The following is a 19614-nucleotide window of genomic DNA, read 5'->3' as shown; positions in this document are numbered from 1 at the left end:
CCTCAGGGGTGGGGTCTTCAACCTACTTAGATTTCTGTCTGCCTGAGTCTTGGACCATTATCTGCTCTCATATCCCTTGGCTTCATCTTTTGTCTCCCTATGATTATTATGATTATGATTATAATATGATTTTAATATTCTGAGTCTACGATTTTATTTAGTCTAGGTAAGTTTTGTCGATCTGTGTCTAACTCATAGCTTTATTAATTTTTTAACTGCGTTTCTATCTTTATTTATGTTCTAAACCTTACTATTTCTTTCATTTTGTTCACCTTGGGTGGAGCTTATTCCTCTCTTTCTAGTCACGTATAGTGGAAGATTCAGTTATTGATTTGAAATTGTTCTTTTTAAAATCTAAGCATATACAGCTGTACATTTCTTTCTGCTTTAAATTTCTCCCTATATGTTATAATATGTTGCAACATTTTTGTTCATCTCTTTTTATAATTTCTCTTTTGACTTCTTTGACACGTTGGTTATTTACGTTTGTTAATTTCTATGTACTTGTGAGTTTCCTAATTTCCCTCTGTCACCGATTTCCCATTTAATTCTATGTGGTCAAAGAACATACTTTGTATGATTTCAGTCCTCTCAAATTCACTGAGGTCCGTTCTATGACCTAGCCTTCCCTGGAGAATATTCCCTGTGGGAGAATATTCTGTGAGTCCTGCAGGACCATATAGCGAATTGGACGTGGAGGGAGATGAGGAACAAGAGTGAGTCAAGAATCACCCTGAGAATTCTAGGAGCGTGCAACAGCAGGTGAAGTGTGCTATGGACAAAATATAGAGAAAGGGAGGGAGGGAGGGGGATAGCAGACTGCTATTAGCAGGAATGAAAAGCTGTGGTAAAGAAGATGAGCCTGCTGGGACACTGAGAAATAGAGATGGAAGAGAGAATAAGGGGGTTCTGGGGTAAAATAGGGATTTACATAAAGTGGTCAAAAGTACTGTTTGCTCTTGAGCCGTTCCGATAGCAGAGGGCTGAAAAGGACTGCTGACTGTGTGCCATGGAGTCCCTGTGACCCTGGTGGGCGCTGTCTATGTGAGGGACGGGGAAGGGTCTTATTACAGAGGCTGGAGGAATGAATGGGAGGGGGCTTGGTGGAAGAGACGTGTGTGGGCAGGAGATGACTGGGACACACAGCTTTTCCTCTTGAACACAGGGGACATCTAGAGAGTGGGAGGCACTGGAACACAGGGGACATCGAGAGAGCGGGAGGAACTGGAACACAGGGGACATCGAGAGAGCGGGAGGCACTGGAACACAGGGGGACATCTAGGGAGCGGGAGGCACTGGAACACAGGGGGACATCTAGGGAGCGGGAGGCACTGGAACACAGGGGGACATCTAGGGAGCGGGAGGCACTGGAACACAGGGGGTCATCTAGGGAGCGGGAGGCACTGGAACACAGGGGGACATCCAGAGAGTGGGAGGCACTGGAACACAGGGGGACATCCAGAGAGCGGGAGGAACTGGAACACAGGGGGACATCTAAGGAGCAGGAGGAACTGAGGGGACGAGCAGTCAGCCTTACTGTGCAGACAAAGTTCATCCCAAGAAGGGAGGAGGACGTTAAAGACTGACTCCTCTACTGTGTGGGGCGAGCACGAGGCTGCCATCCCGGAACTAGACAGCTCTCCTGGCCCGGACATTTGTCAGCGTGTAACTCTCTGTGAGCACGACACTTAATCCCTGTATGCCTCGATTTCCTGAGATGGGAGTTAGAAGCCTACTATGATGAGTTCCCGTGACCAATGAAATCGCATATATCCACCAACAGGGGCGTAAGGGTTAATCAGTGTTTCTTCCTTTCTTTGCCCCATTTTAATTACCCTGTTTAATTTCAAATACATGAAGATATTATTAACATTTTGTTCTATACACAGCCACCTTTGCAGGAATGCTGATTATTCAAGTCATCCAGACAAAAAACAATATTTATTGAGCATCTGTATGAACAAAGATGCATTGCATGGTTCAAGCATGGAAGTGATGCGGTCAGATTTATATTTAAATATGAGTCCTTGCTTGCTCAGTCATGTCCGGCTCTTTGTGACCCTGTGAACTGTAGTCCACCAGACTCCTCAGTCCATGGAATCCTCTAGGCAAGGATACTGGCATGGGTTGCCATTTCCTTCTCCAGGGGATCTTCCTGACCCAGGGATCCAACCTTTGTCTCCTACATTGGCAAGCGGATTCTTTACCACTGAGCCACCTGAGAAGTCACTTAAATATGATTACTCCATTTCAGCTGTGGGGGAAGAGCTACAAAAGAGAGTGTAGGCCTATATGCAGTGATCCTGGCTCCATAGGATAGTGCCCTGGGGATGGGGCTTGTTTAGGAGAAGAGGAAAACAAATTGCTTTGGGCAATTTTAGCTTAAAATATAGACCAAGGTGGAAATGAACTAGAACCAATGGGTAAATGGAAAGAGTGAGACAAAGATGATGGTAAAAGCTTTGACCTGGGGCGCGGAAGGATGAGTGAGTGGTGTCACTAACAGAATCATCTTGATTGATGACTATTTTGGCAAAGCCTGTGTTGAGCAGGACGGAATGTCAGTGACACTCTCCATAGAAATTCATAGTATTTCTAACAATGAATGACATAGAACTAAGTGAATGTTTGATGTGATCTACACAGAAGAATATGAAATGTATCAGAAGGTCTATAAAATTGTTGCATAGGGGCTTCTCTTGTGGCTCAGCTGGCAAAGAATCCACCTGTGATGTGGGAGACCTGGGTTCAATCCCTGGGTTGGGAAGATCCCCTGGAAAGGGAAAGGCTACCCACTCCAGTATTCTGGCCTGGAGAATTCCATGGAATGTATAGTCCATGGGGTCACAAAGAGTCGGACATGACTGAGTGACTTTTACTTTCAAAGCTTGGTTAGGGTATTCCAGAACCAATTACTGCCATATTCTGTTTCACAGAAAATTTTTTTATGAATACTGCCAATCATGCAAAAATTCCATACATTTTGACACATGTCACTTAACAGAAAAAGCTACTACAGGAAGTCAGCAGCCTTCCTTTCGTCTCTACAGACGTTGAAAGCCCAGCCCTGACTACCGGGGCCAAACAGTAGGAATGACACAGGATTCCACTGAGCGCTTTTTCTGCTGTCTGTGTTTTGACTGCCATCCTTTCAGCTTGTAACAAAAGGAATGAGTTTTCCTGTGGTTAGATGGGCCTGGGAGGTTTGAAAAGTAAATCATTAAAGGGTTTCATGATGAGATTGAAATATATTATTGCTATGCCGGACACCACATGGGTATAAAACAAAAGCAGAGCAGACAGAGAATGTCTCCCCACTGACCCGAGAGAGGACTTTCCAGATGCCGTCACAGCAGACTCTGTGGATGGAGCCTTGGCTGCTTCCAGGAGGTCAGATCTGTGACCTTTCCTGGACACACACACACACACACACACACACACACTTTAAATTTGGTGTCTTGAGCTGATAGCATCTGTTGCTTTCCTGCCTAGATTGGACTTTCGGACAATTAAACTGAATTTCAGGCCACATATGTGATTTGAAGAGGCAGAAGAATTTCCTTCTGCATTAAAATCATGATGGGCAACACTGTGTGTTTTTTCTTTTAATGGTTCACAGGCTGTGAGCACATCAGAAATAGAAGGGAAATCTGAGACCTAACGCTCCTCAGCTTTGCACATGTAAAGTAGCAGATAGTGTAAGGGACATCACCCCCAGGCTCAGGCAACTGCTGAGTGGCTGAGCACAGATAAAGATGTTTTCCTCGTTCCGTTCTCTATGCCTTTTATCATAGTGTTATCTCCTTTTCAGTTTTCCTTAATGATGATCTGAAAACTGGTATAAATAATCCCTGACACAGTAATTTGAGAGTTAGCTCTTCATTCCCTTTGTTTCCCCTGTAAAAGCCTTAGGACAGGTTTTGCTCACTTTACGTCATTTCAAATTCTGGGTCACCCCTGGGACTCCCCCGCTGGTCCAGTGTGTAAGACTTTACCTTCGAGTGTGGGGGATGTGGGTTTGATCCCTGGTCGGGGAGCCAAGATCCTGCATGCCTCAGGGCCAAGAATCAAAACAGAACGGATATTGTAAAACATTCAATAAAGACTTTAAAGATGGTCCATGTCACAACAGACAAACAAACAAAAAACATTTATAAACCTCTAGGTGACCCCGTCACTGATGGGCTCATGTTCTACAAGCAAATGACAGAGGAAAAGCCACCCACGGTCTTCAAAATGAATCTCTAGCCATAGAGTTCAGTGGCTTCATCGTCTGCGGCTAAGCACGACTGCTCTCTGGTTTATTTGCTGTGAAGTCTCAGTCACTCAGTCGTGTCCGACTCTTTGCCACCCCACGGACTGTAGCCCGCCAGGCTCCTCTGTCCATGGGATTTTGCAAGCGAGAATACTGGAGTGGGTTGCTATTTCCTATTCCAGGATTTGCTTTAATGTGCAAGCTTTAACATTAGAATATGCATGTTCCAATGAGGGTCATTTTACCTCAGAACCGTGTCTTCTTTCCATCATACAATTTCCCTTAATTATGTTTACTTTCTAAAATGCATCATGTATTTATTTTCTAAAGCTTAGTTCGTGGCAAAATGCACAAAGATGAAATAAGTCCACACGAGGTACAAAGAAAGAACATGGGTTTTCGCATAAGGATCAACCTGGTTCAAGCCCTGGCTCCTCTGCTTCCCAGCTGTGAGAAACCAAGCAGGCACGTCCGCATCTCCCGATGCAGACCCTGTGGCCCGCTGTGGAGCATCTGAAGGCCTGACGCATGGTAAGCAGTTGGTAAGAGGAATAATGGAGTCATTTGAGCGTTTCATTGCTTTGCTTGGTTTAATATTCCATCACAGGTTAAGTCATGCTGTATGAGAAATTAATAATAAAAATGCTTTGAAAGGAATAATGCCAATATAAATTAAAATTAAGCTGAGTACTGATTATTGTCATCCTTTTGTGTCTTGGGAGGACACGGACGCAGAGGGAGCTTTTGAGGAATCGTAGTTTTCCCATTCGACTCCGCTAAACGTTTCAGTCCTTAAACTCATGGCTGAAAAGTGGTTGATTCATGGTTGGTTCTGATGGTCCGTCACAGCGCACATTGATCAGACAGGACTGTGGCTGCCTTCGATTGCCTGAGGGAATCAGCCCTAAAGCGGAAGGGCTGGCCACCCTTCTCCGTGATTCCGTCTGAATCTTCCATCTTACAGAGGTGGACATGAACATGTGCAAATTCCACTTGAGAAATCAATGAATAGATTTGGCATCTAGCAGACAGATGTTGAATAAATATTTGTCCAGTTAAAGAGAGCTACTTTCGGACCAAAGTAGCTTGCTTGGAAGTGAAGCAGGTTAAGAAAATTATCAAAATACGTGACAGTGTGTTCAGATTTTTAAAAAATGCTGTCTTAGGTTTAGTTTCTCTAGACATATATCAATACTTTTATTTTCCTTGACTTTAATTTTCTTTCAACATGGAGATGATAGATAGACGATTCCAAAACAATGGCAGATTTTTTTGATGTGTTCCTAAGACGACTGACTGCTGCAGACAGATGCCTCTCTCTTTCTCACCCCCTCTTCCCCGGGATGAGTGACTGCTTCCTTCCACAGAGTCCAAAGGGACCCCAAGGTTAAAGCATGCATTTCAGCTCTTAGTTCCATTGATTTAGCTCTTTTTTTCCTTTAACACGGTCCACCTCAGTATAATTTGCATTTTTGAGACTTTTCTTATTAAAGTATTAATCTGGTTGAGGATCTTGCTTTGGGTCTTTTCACGCATCAGCTCTTAAGAGTGGTCCAAGTGGAGTGTAAACAGCCTGTTTTAGACTTATTTTAATTTTAGCCCAAAGCTTCTAGAACTTTCTGAATGAATACATGTGCACAACTGTCATAGTCTTTCTGTAACCATTTAAAAGAAAAAAAAAAAAGAGTAAATAATACCAGCCACGGGATACTAGACATAGAGTGCATAAGAGAGGAAGAAAGAGGGTTTTCTCACTCACTTCACTGAAGCCGAGTTATTGCTGAGGGGCCAGGTAGCATCTATTACGTGCAGTGAACCCAAGGCCTGCGGCAGGGGCCAGGTGGGAATTCTGACCCTCACAGCCAGACAGGTAGGCTCCCAGGAAGTGCTGGGGTTCGTTAATGCTCTCTTCATAGAAGATGCTGTAACCAGAGAGCTCTTACCACTGTTGGGTTTGTGAACCAGATTCAATAAATGTCTTTAGGCTTTTCCAGTTACTTAAGAGTGGGGTTAAATTTTAGAGACAAATGCTTGGGTTTTTTCCCATTTAATGAATTCCAAGGTCATGCTGAACGATGCAGTGGAACTTTCAAAGCGCTTATTTGTTCATGTGCGTTTTCCAAATATTAGTCGATGGGAGTTAGAGTAGTAAAACATCTAAATACGTGAGTGGCTCTTTTGCTTATTTATACGTTTAGTTATTTTATTTTTTTTAATATTCTAGATATTAGGGATCACAGAGTCATGTCCAGCCTGTGTTGGCAGAGGTTTGTTTGTACCGAGGACAAATCATAAAAATTTTAAGCAGATTAATGGGCACTCTATTCCTCCTTTTCTTTTTCCTTATTTAAATTGTAAACAGTATATCCTATGAGGAAGTGGAGAAGCAGAGAGTAGTCCAAAGCAAATAATTACCTTTTCTCTCTGTTTACAATGAGGTTCAGAGAGCACTTCTTTTTTTATTTTCATTAAAAAAAAAAAAATCCATCTTCTCTCTCCAGAAAGTTTTAACAGTAAGAAATAATTCCCTGTTCCACTCCCGTCGTTAATAAGAATGCAAAGCGCTGGGCATCAGCTTTGCTCCCCGATGCCCCCTTTTCCTTCCCAAGCAAGGAATGTTAACTACATTGTGCTGTAATGAGCCGTGCCCAGACTACTGTTTTCTGGTCCCTGTTTATTTGATTTCTTTATTGTAATGAAACTCAGATGGTCGGTGTTTACACGAGCAGTGTGCTGGGGGATCACGCTGGGAACCGTTCTAATTAGCTGCAAGTGGGTCTCAGAATTAGAATGGAGGAAAGAACAAATTTTTAGTAACGACTTTAAATTGAAGCCCTCATTTATTTTCATTATGGCCAGACCAGAAGCAAGCTAATGTTTCCCAGGTCTTTCTAAGCAAGGCTCACGACTCAACGATTTCAAACATACTCCAGCCTCCAATGGCTCCGGGAGAGGGAATTTCAAGGTGAGACTGGAGCGAGGCACCCAGCTAGAATTGTCGGACCAGAAGATGGATCGCACAGGGATAGTGAGGAACGTGTTCGGCTTTGAACTCGACTTCACATCAAGAGTTCTGTTTTCTGAGTTCTGTGATCTAAAGACACCCCTTCCTGCCTGGGTATGTTCTCAGAAATGAAATCTTCTGGTGTTCACAGCAGAGTGACCAGTGAATTACATTTTACCATTCAGCACATAACGGAGACTCCGGCCCGACAAGAAAATGGCTTGCTTTAATGAGCTGGGTTTCCATGGCTTCTGGAGTTGTGGTATTTATTCTTGGGAACCAATGTACTGGTCAGTCATATGAGACTTAACTGTCTGGTTGTACTCCATGTAGAGGGTATCTCTAACACATTTTCTGCAGCACAGAACATCATTTTAATGGTTACAGCATGTAGCCAGATGCCTTCCAAGACTTATTTTGGGATGTAATTCTAGTATGGGAATTTGTAAAACATGATTTATAAAAGCTGCAATGGTTTTACTGCAGAATCAGCCATTCTTCTCTGTAGAGGCACTGACATGCATGTCCTTATTTTCTTACCAACCAAAGTTGGGGGTGAGTTTAATGAGAGTTAAGGGAAAAACTGGGTTTAAAGTATTTGATGATTAACATATAAAAATGAAAATGTGTTTTCGCAGAAAATAGTGCAGTATTTATAATCTTGTACTGGAAGATTTTTTTGTCTGTTTGTTTATTTCTGTTCTTTAAAATGTGACAATATTAGTCTGATTTTTCCTGCTGAATGGTAGCCAAACATGTATCTGATAAGGGACTTGTACCTAAAATGCACAAAGAACTCTTACAACTCGAGAATAAAAAGACAATCCATTTGAAAATGAGGAAGCAATCATAAGTTTTCAGCAAAAAAATATATACAAATACCCAGATCAGAAAAAGATGCTCAACATCTTTAGTAAGTAGGGAAAATTAAAACCACAAAAGATTAAAACCACTTCCCACTCACTGAGCTTTCCATAATCGAAAGACAGATAGTAGCAAGTATGGGTGAAGATACAGAGAAACTGGAGCTCATACTCTGCTGGTGGGAATGTGGAATGGTGCAGCCACTTTGAAAAATGGTCTGGCAGTTTCTCAACAAGTTAAACAGAATTACCGTACAACTCGGAAATTCCACCTGTAGGTATCTACCCAAGAAACGTGAAATCATATGTTCACTCAAGGACATGTACATGGATGTTTATTACCAGTTCCTCGTTATAGCCGAGAGGTGGAAGCGGTGCAGATGAACATCTAGGGATGAGTGTTGTATATTCCTACAGTGGAATAGTATTCAGCCATGAAGGGAGCGAGGCTCTGATAATGACACAGCGTAGATTAATTTTGAAAATCCTATGCTCAGTGAAAGAAGCCCAAGTTGCATGATTCCATTTTCTCAATAGTTCAAAATCTTTTTATTATAGTTTCTACTGTATCCTTAGCTGAGCTAAGACCCGCAGGTAGGTTAATACAAATGGAACGTGAGATGGTCTCTGTCTTTGAAAACATTCCACATTGTTTTTCTTTTGCTGCCTGCTCCAGTGTGATCAGCAGGCCAGGGGCTTCTCTCGGCATGGGGTGTCTTGTCCATTTCCAGTTTCCCCACCCCCACAAACACAGGCAGAGGCATAAATGAGCTCAGTTCTATTCCATTTGGCTCTCAGTCTGAGAGCCCTGAGTAAATCTCACCTTTTGATCTTCTTTGGGTCAGTAATCATTGCACCCCTTTTCTCTATCAGACAAATTCAGAGAAAAGTCTTTGATTTGTCCAAACCTACCATATACCATGGGCTTTCCAGGTGGTGCAGTGGTAAAGTATCTGCCACCCAATGCAGGAGACACAGGAGATGAGGGTTTAATACCTGGGTCAGGAAGATCCCCTGGAGGAGGAAATGGCAACCCACTCCAGTATTCTGGCCTGGAGAATCCCATGGACAGAGGACCCTGGTGGGCTACAGTCCATGCGATTGCAAAGAGTTGGATATAACTTAATGACTAAACAGCAAAACAGGCAAAATGAGACATCCTTAAGGGAGCTGGTAGATAAGAAGATCTTATTTCAGTCTCAAGTAAGAGCACAGACCAGACCTGGGCTAGATAGTAGGTGGAAGGAAGGATTTCGTGGGATAAATTTATCTCAGCCAGGCAAAATGAGGGCCAACTTTGGGTGAACAAAAGGTGCCCTTGGCTAACCTAGATATCATTAGCTTCATAGTTCTTATCAGGTGGATTATCACCAAACAGTCCAGAATATACTTTCAGAAAAAAATGTCCCGGGTCCTAAGTCAGGCGCCCAAATCACTTCAGGATAAATGGTCAAATCATACCAGCTACATGTCTGCAGGGGAACATCTGACCTGGGGCAAATGAATATGTGCCCTCTGTAAAACCATTCACACTAAAAACAAGGACATCAGTTAAGTTGAACAGAAAAAAAGATTTTTTTAAATGAGGATGGTTTAAGAGACCTCTGGAGCAATATCCACAATGTGGAGAAGAAGAGGAGACGGGGTGGCAGCAAACTTAATTTGAAGAAATAACAACTGGAAACTTCCCCAGTATTTTCCCTCGTGATCGTACGGTTAGAAAAAGAAGCAGACTGTGGGGTTCGTCGAAAGAGCTGATTTAAAAACCATGCTCATAGGATATTAGTATTTCTGGTTTATAGTGTTGGAGAGGAGTTGGTGGGGATGGCATTGTTGGAAAAATATTTTCCATACGACCCCAAGAGAAATGGCTTTGGTTTGAAAAGGCCTCACAGTCAAATAGTGTATCGTGTTTATGGGATTTTAAAATTGTTATGGAGCAGAATTTTCAAAGTTGAATTAATGTATTTCTAGAGCTATAACAAATGGCCTTCATTTAAGTGGAAAGAAAACTTTTCTTTAAGAAATTAACTATAATGTGGAAAGTGAGGTCCCCAGTATGTGATGTGTTCTGAGAGTAAAACAGAAACGATGGGGACTAAATATTTGTATTCTCCCCACATTCACAGGTTGAAATCCTAACCCCTGGTTGCTGGTATTAGGAAGAGTAGGGCCCTTGAGAGGTCATTAGGGCAGGAGGGCTCTGCCCTCATGAACGAGATTAGTGCCCTTATGAAGGAGACTCAGGAGAGTCCCTTCCCCTTTCTGCTAGATAAGAACCCAGCGAGAAGATAGCCCTCTGTGAGCCAGCCAGCAGGCTCTCACCAGACATTTCAGATCTGCTGAAACCTTGATCTTGAACCCGCCAGTCCTTAGAGCTGTGAGAATCAAATACGTGCTGTTTAAGCTACCCAGTCTCAGAGAAGGCAATGGCAACCCACTCCAGTACTCTTGCCTGGAAAATCCCATGGACGGAGGAGCATGGTAGGCTGCAGTCCATGGGGTTGCTAAGAGTCGGGCATGACTGAACGACTTCACTTTCACTTTTCACTTTTATGCATTGGAGAAGGAAATGGCAACCCACTCCGGTGCTCTTGCCTGGAGAATCCTGGGGACAGGGGAACCTGATGGGCTGCCGTCTATGGGGTTGCACAGAGTCGGTACACGACTGAAGTGACTTGGCAGCAGCAGCAGCAAGCTACCCAGTCTTTGGTGCTTTTTGCTATAGCAGCCTGCATGGACTAAGATAAAATAAGACAAAAGAGACATAAGAATCAACATAAGTATCAAGACAGAAGAGAACTGAAATGAAGAAGAGAGAAAGATTAAGATGGGAGCTGCTGGAGACAGGACAAGGGGGACACTCAGGGTGCCTGAGTGACTCCAGGACTAGGGATGATCGGAATTAGCTGCTGCTTTAAATTATGGGCCTTGACCTCCCATGGAGCCAAAACCTGTGTGAAATCTACTTGCCACAGAAAGGCCATGCGTTTGGGGGACAAGAAGAAAAACAGCTGAGTCTCATGTCTGGAGCAGAGGAAAGAAAAAGCCCACAGGAGATGCGATGCTAGCAAAATGAACTCAGATCAAAAGTTCAGCGGGGGGAAAAAATGAATTTGAAAGTGGATATGACCATGAGAACATGAGACTCTGATATTTTGCAGAAATCTTGGGGAAAGTTCGGCACCTCCCCCAGGATGTGGAATCGGGGCCCAAGCCAATTTTATTTAAATCTCAGAGGACTGGGTGACCTTAGGTGACGTTGCATTACAGCTTCACTTTGCCTGGTGCAGAATACCTGATGCTCGTAGAGTTCTCTTTCCTTTTAATAAGCTTCCTGCTGATCCAGTCATAAGCTGGCAGCTGTGAAGCTGAGACCACCTCGGAACACCACTCCTGGTGTGGATGTGGGAAGAGGCACTCGAAGGGGCTGCCGATTCTGGACTTGGGGTTTTCCTGAGTTGGAAGACTGGTTCCAAGTTATGGTCCCATTAGACGGAGCCCCGAGGAGTAGATGAATGTGCTGTCCTATCCAGTCACCTGCTGGCAGACCCCAGATAGAAGCGAAACAAGGAGCCCTCAGAATAACTAAGTTTATGGTGGTTGGCTGGAGTCGAGGCTTGAAAAAATAAATATCGCCTCCTTCCTTGGAATGTGCACTTCCAGTATGCCAGCTGATGAGACCGAAGAAATTCTTCTACTGGAAACATTCCTAGGCTGAAATCTCAGCGGTCAAAGAAAAGGATGTGTGTTTGTGAAGACTGAAGTCTGCCTTTATTTTTTGGGGACCAGTGGTACCAGGATAGATAAGTCTAGTGGAAAACTTGATGAAAATGCTAGAGAAGTCTTCTGTGAGAGACTTTTGAGCATAGTTAATTAATTTCTTGAGGAGATGACTTCCTAAAACCTTTACAAATTATACAGTTCATCTAGTCATTTGGTTTTGCCAGTCAAAAAAAAAAAAAAAAACAATTATACACTAGATTTTCCTTAGCTACAGGGAGTTCCTCAGGAGAATGAGGGGATGAAGTGAAATAGAACTTGGCTGAGGTTAAGTCTTCCACTGGAAAGTTAAAGAAATTTTTGTGTCTTTTTCTTCACAGTATAGAATGGCCTGTGTCTTATCTTCGTATGGCAGTACTTGGATGTACTCTTGAGTACCGGTAAGATTAATTTATATTTTAAGGGAAGATAAGGTTCCTGCATATCAGAATGAGCCAAGCCTGATGTACTTTTAAAATTTGGCTCAGTGAAGGTCCAGGAAGATTTTAAAATTCAGCAGTAGTTGCTATTCAGAAGGTTGTCCTAGCAGCAGTGCCAGTAAAAACTCCAAGTGAAAGGTCTAATGTACCCATGCTGGATTTGAAAAAGTGTGCTTGGGGCAACAAGGCAATGACTTCTTGGTCTCTCTCTCGCTCTTGCTGACACATGTACACACTCGCCGCACCGCCCCCCTCCCCCAATGTGTTTCAAAGGTGTCCTGAATTAGCATTGACCGATGGACTGTCCTGACGTTGTGAGCAGAGTTCACTCAATTCATGCAAGCAGAAATATCTCTACCTCTTCACCTTCTCCTCACCTTGTGCAAATGCAAGTGAAAAAAAAAGAATAATTTTTAATTTTGATACTCATCAGTGAAGTATAACCTCTTTGGGGAGGTGTCATTCAAGCTGCAAAATGCAAAAGGAAAGGAGAACTTGAGAGCTGTAGTCAGAAAACGTCATGTCGAAGCTAAGGAGTACCCTGTGACGCTACTGGGAGAAGCATCTTCCGGTGAGATGACAGGTGGCTCTGAGGGACAGCAGGAGCTGGGATCTGCTTGGGCTTCCCTGGGGGCTCAGAGGGTAAAGAAGCCACCTGCAGTGCAGGAGACCTGGGTTCGATTCCTGGCTGGGAAGGTCCCCTGGAGAAGGGCATGGAGACCTACTCTGGTATTCTTGCCTGGAGAATCCCGTGGGCAGAAGGGTCCACTATGCCAGGCTCACCCGATTGTTACTTGGGTGGTTTCTTCCATAATGACCCCTCAAAGAACTGTCACGTGGACGGCCCTATCAAACATTGAGGACTCAAAGAGACAGATGATAGCTACCATAAACTCACGCTGAGCACGTTAAAAATATGTACGTAACTGAATTCTTTCTGCCCTGTGGAGCAAATGCCATTATTCCTGCTTTGCAGATAGATGACTAATGAGCTAGATGGAATGACTTTTTCCTTTCCACTTGGTATAATTGAAGGAGAATGAGTTTACAAAAGATAAGACTCGTCTTTATCTTTCCCCTGACCCAGAATGTAAGAGAAGCCACCCGTTGTAAATTTTTGGAAGTAGAATCTCTGTTGAATGTGACCTTAGACATGGGTGCTCCTCCGTGAAGATGAGGCCTGAGTTCTTCCTGGGAGCTCCCTGGACTCTGTGTGCTTTTGGTGGTATATGTGATGGAAGTAGCAGGCTCTCTCCACTCTCTTCCTTCCAAGCACAGTCAGACTTAGTGTCTTCTCAGCCTAGTGCAGAGGGAAGAAGCACGAGATTGGAAAAAAACTGAGGTTTTTGCTGAAACCGCCCTGAGACTTAAGCCTTGCACTAATATTTACTTACTGTAAAGACTGTTGCCAGTTGTTTCAACCATCATAAACTCATACGTAAATTTGGGCATTTCATTTAGATTAGAGATAATGTATACAAAGTGTTTCTTATATAGTGAGCACTCTGCACGTGCTTTTTTTTTTTAAGGTCTTATTTTAGCTTTTAAAAGATTTTTTATTTAGTTTTATTTTAGTTAGAGAAGTTTTCCAAAGGGCTTTCTTGTGCATTGTGGTAGAATTAAATGCACTTGCTTTAACTGTTCATTATGGACCAAGAGTCTGCAAATTTATCCAGGAACTTCTTGACTCAACTTCTGTCCATCCTTCAGCTGGTCCCTGCACCCAGAGTGATCACTTTTTGTATCTTCACCTAATCTGTTAGGTGCACTTCCCATTACCTCTCCAAAACTAGACCACTAAAGCTAGACTTTCCGGATTTGATGCCAAATCTGTGTTTGAGCCAGTCTAGCTTTGTAATGGGCTTCCCCGGTGGCTCAGTGGTAAAGAACCCGCCTGCCAATGCAGAAGACACAGGTTCGATCCCTGAGTTGAGAAGATCCCCCGGAGAAGGGAATGACAATCCACTCTAGTATTCTTGCCTGGAGAATCCCGTGGACAGAGGAGCCTGGAGGGTTACTGTCCATGGGCTTCAAAGAGTCAGACACGACTGAGAGACTAAACAACAGCAAGCTTTGTAGTGCCATCGTTTCCATGCTCATCTCGCCCGATCCCTAATATTTAGCCTGTTCTCTAGAGTACTTCTCAGGATGCCTTGTCCTCCTGTGCCAGGAGATCTTTCTTTATGAAATCAAGGACAACGTGAGGTTTGATCATTAACATCTATGCCAACTTTCGCTTCTTCATGTCTCCACCACTTGAAGTCTGTTCCCTGGAGCTCTTAAAACTCTCTTGTTACTGTTTGATGTTGTTTAAAGTTTAGATGGGTTTGTGGTAACCAGACGGCTTTCCAGGTTTCTACTTAAGCATACCAGGGCAATTTTTTTGGAAAATAGCCTATGAATTTTCAGTCATGGTCTAGGTTTCTGAAGGCTTTTCAGTTGCACCCATAAAAAAATGGAGTTCTAGTGCATAGACTTCTATGAGATGTAATGTGCAAATGGGCTTTGAGTGCTTGATGCCGGCTCAGGGTATTATAACACCTCCCTTCATTTCACATGGTAAGGGCCAATATTTTATAATTAACTCTTAATTGGAAATAAATCTAAAGCGTGTAATGCTCTTACATATTTTTAAACAACTTTTTTTCTGATTATAAAAGGAATGAATATATATGATAAACCATTTAAAGTAAAAAGCACAGACAAAAGTAAAAACCACTCATAACCCACCTTTTGGATGTCCTGTGCTATCTGTCACTCCCTGTTTTCATCTATGCGCTCAGGTGTTTTAAAAAGAGGGTCTTGAGTATGCATTTTGTTTTAAAATTTGCCTTATTAGCTTTTGACATATAATTTACATAGGTAAAGTTCTCAATTTAAATATTGTAAATAGTAAAAATAATTAGTAGAATCATCAATATTAAATGTACAGTTTTTGAGTTTCGTCAGATGCACATTCTTGTATCCACCCTCACAGTCATGATATAGTGTGGTTTCATCAGCCCCAACTATTCCACAATATTCCTCATATATATATATTTGCAGTAAATTCCCTCCCCTACCTGTTGCCCCTAACAACAACTGATCTGCATTCTTAATTTCCTTTTTGGGTTGTTCATGGCTGGTATATAGAAGCACAGCTGATTTTTGCATCTTGATCTTGTACCCTGCAACTTTGCTGAGTTCACCTATTAGCTTTGATGTTTTCTTTGTTTGATGGATTCATTGGTATTTTCTTTGTATAGGATTGTGTCATCTGTTAATAGAGAGTTTCACTTCTTTATTTCAATTTGGATGCCTGTTCTTCTCTTGCCTGATTGCTCTGATTAGAACTTCCCGTATACCATTGAAAGGCAATGGTGCAAGCAGGCATCCTTGCCTTATCCCTGATCTCAGGAGGAAAGCTTTAATCTTTCACTGTTGAATAAGATGCTGCTTATGTGCTTCCCTGGTGGCTCAGCCAGTAAAGAATCCGCCTGCAATGTGGGAGACCTGAGTTTGATCCCTGGGATAAGAAGATCCCCTGAAGGAGAGCACAGCAACCCACTCCAGTATTCTTGCCTGGAGAATCCCATGGACAGAGGGGCCTGGCAAGCTGCCATCCATAGGGTCACAAAGAGTTGGACATGACTGAATGACTCAGCACAGCATGTGTGTTTTTCATAAATGCCATTTATTATATCGAGGGTTTTCCCTTCAATTCCTAGTTTTATGAATTTTGGGGGTCATGAAATGGTGTTGGATTTTGTCTAAATGCTTTTTCTACATCAACTGAGATGGTCCCGTTTGTTCCATTCGTTCTATTAATATGGTGTAACATCTATTTCTGCTTTATTGACTATGCCAAAACCTTTGACTGTGTGGATCACAATAAACTGTGGAAAATTCTGAAAGAGATGGGAATACCAGAACACCTGATCTGCCTCTTGAGAAATCTGTATGCAGGTCAGGAAGCAACAGTTAGAACTGGACATGGAACAGACTGGTTCCAAATAGGAAAAGGAATACGTTAAGGCTGTATATTGTCACCCTGTTTATTTAACTTATATGCAGAGTACATCATGAGAAACGCTGGACTGGAAGAAACACAAGCTGGAATCAAGATTGCTGGGAGAAATATCAATAACCTCAGATATGCAGACGACACCACCCTTATGGCAGAAAGTGAAGAGGAACTAAAAAGCCTCTTGATGAAAGTGAAAGTGGAGAGTGAAAAAGTTGGCTTAAAGCTCAACATTCAGAAAACGAAGATCATGGCATCTGGTCCCATCACTTCATGGGAAATAGATGGGGAAACAGAGGAAACAGTGTCAGACTTTATTTTGGGGGGCTCCAAAATCACTGCAGATGGTGACTGCAGCCATGAAATTAAAAGATGCTTACTCCTTGGAAAGAAAGTTATGACCAACCTAGATAGCATATTCAAAAGCAGAGACATTACTTTGCCAACAAAGGTTCGTCTAGTCAAGGCTATGGTTTTTCCTGTGGTCATGTATGGATGTGAGAGTTGGACTGTGAAGAAGGCTGAGCACCGAAGAATTGATGCTTTTGAACTTTGGTATTGGAGAAGACTCTTGAGAGTCCCTTGGACTGCAAGGAGATCCAACCAGTCCATTCTGAAGGAGATCAGCCCTGGGATTTCTTTGGAAGGAATGATGCTAAAGCTGAAACTCCAGTACTTTGGCCACCTCATGCGAAGAGTTGACTCACTGGAAAAGACTCTGATGCTGGGAGGGATTGGGGGCAGGAGGAGAAGGGGACGACAGAGGATGAGATGTCTGGATGGCATCACTGACTCGATGGACATGAGTCTCAGTGAACTCCGGGAGTTGGTGATGGACAGGGAGGCCTGGCGTGCTGCAATTCATGGGGTCGCAAAGAGTTGGACTGAGCAACTGATCTAATCTGATCTGATCTGATTACATTGATTTTCTTATGTTGAACTACTTTTGCATTCATGGGATAAATCCTACTTGGTAATGTTGTATAATTCTTTCAATATGATTTTGGGCTTAGATTGCTAGTATTTTATTGAAGATTTTTTCATTGATAATCATAAGGAATATTGATCTGTATGTTTATAGTTTTCATCAAATTTAACAAAAATTTGGGCATTATTCCGTCAAATTTTTCTTTCTGTCCCTGCCATCAGCCACCTTCTCTCTTTCTTGTCATTCTAGTTACACATTTGTGATGGCATTTCTTTTTTCTCTCTGATTTTGGTTGTTTTTGTTGCTCTAATTTGTTGTTCAATCACTAAGTCGTGTCCCAACTCTTAGTGACCCTGTGGACTACAGCACACCAGGCTTCCCTGTCCTTCATTATCTCCTGGAGTTTGCTATGACTTTAAGCTTACTTTTTTAATCTTCAGCATTTAAAGTGCCATTAATGTTATCCAATGCATTTTAAAACAGATTTCTTCAGAATAGTTTTATATATAGAGAAAACTTGTAAAGATAGTACTGAAAGTTCTGACATAGCCCCCAAATTCAATTTCTTCTATTATTCAGTTCAGTTCAGTTGCTCAGTCGTGTCCGACCCTTTGTGACCCTGTGGACCGCAGCACGCCAGGCCTCCCTGTCCATCACCACCTCCTGGACTTCGCTCAAACTCATGTCCATCGAGTCCGTGATGCCATCCAGCCATCTCATCCTCTGTTGTCCCCTTCTCCTCCTGCCTTCAATCTTCTATTATTAGCATCGTGTATTTAATGGCGTGTTTGTTATCACTACTGACCCAGTATCGATACATTCTCATTAACCTAAGTCTGTGCTCCATTCAGGTTTCCTCTGTTTTTACCTCGTGCACTTTTCCTGTTTCCGGATCCCATCCAGAATCCCACATCATATTTACTTGTCATGTATCTTTAGGCTCCTCTGGCCTGTGACAGTTTCTCAGAGTTCTCTTGTTTTTCGATGACCTCAATGCTTCTCAGATTATTTTGTTCAATTCCCCTCTCTTAGAATTTTTCTGTTGTTGTTCTCATGATTACACTGGGGATATGCATTTTGGGGAGGAAGCCCACAGAGATAACTTTTTATTTTTATCACGTCAAGAGTATATCCTATAACATAATTTGTTATTCTTCACGTTGACCTTGGTCACCTCACGGAGATAGCAGTTGTCAGGTTCTTCTCAGTAAAGTTACTCCTTGCCTCCCTTTTCCCTGCTGTATTTCTGTAGAATGAGGTCATTGCATGCAGCCTGTGTTCAGGCAGCAGGGGGTTGTTCTACCTTCCTTGAGATGGATTATCTGTGTAAGTTATTTGGAATTTTTCTGCACATGGGAGATTCATCTGTTCCTCCCACTTCATTCATTCATTTAATTATCCAATTATTTATATTATGAATATTTGTTTTATTCTTTGTGTTACAATCAATACTACATATTTTTTTGCTTACACTGATGACTCAGACAGTAATGAATCAGCCTGCAAGGCAGGAGACCCAGGTTCAGTCCCTGAGTTGGGAAGATCCCCTGGAGAAGGGTATGGCGACTCACTCCAATTTTATTGCCTGGAGTAGTCCATGGACAGAGGAGCCTGGCGGACTGCAGTCCATTGGATTGCAGAGTGGGACACGACTGAGTAACTAAATAACAACAGCAGATTCCTGTTTTAGCCATTGAAAGCTCTTTAAGTTCATCCCAGTGTCTCTCTAACACCTCCTCCGTCAACGTTACTGTTGGCTTTCTTTGCACTTCTTTTCTTTCTGCCAGTACAGGGTGCTCCAGGCGTATCTTGTGTATTTCCTTCCCCAGTCATAGAACTAGCCTTTCCCCTAAGGAGTCTTAGTCTCCTTTATTGAAGTAATATATTAGAAACAAGATCTGGGTGCTTTGGATTTAAAACATCCAAAGTGTTCTTAATTCATATTAATATATTTTATTTTAAAAATCTCTATGAATGTCCTTTGGGTTCTCTTTTTTATAATTCACTTTTTTGCCTCTTATAATGATCATGTTTTCCTCCATATTCTTGAACAAGTCAAATATCTATATGTTGTATGTATGTATGCTCAATTACTCAGGTGTGTTTGACTCTTTGTGATCCCTTGTATTGGAGCCTACCAGGCTTCTCTAGCCATAGAATTTTCTAGGCAAGAATATTAGTGTAGGTTGTCATTTTCTCCTTCAAGGGATCTTCCTGATCCAAGGATCAAACCTGCATCTCTTGACTCTTCTACATTGGCAGGCAGGTTCTTTACCACTGAGCCCCCTGAGGAGCCCTAAGAATCTATGTAACAGCTGTTTTATCCCATGTAATAGGAAGTTGCTCTGCTCTGTGGAAA

Source organism: Bubalus kerabau, chromosome 4 (assembly GCF_029407905.1).
Source record: "Bubalus kerabau isolate K-KA32 ecotype Philippines breed swamp buffalo chromosome 4, PCC_UOA_SB_1v2, whole genome shotgun sequence".
Lineage (NCBI taxonomy): Eukaryota > Metazoa > Chordata > Mammalia > Artiodactyla > Bovidae > Bubalus > Bubalus kerabau.
The sequence above is the reverse complement of the archived record's forward strand: the minus strand, read 5'-3'. Positions refer to the sequence as shown.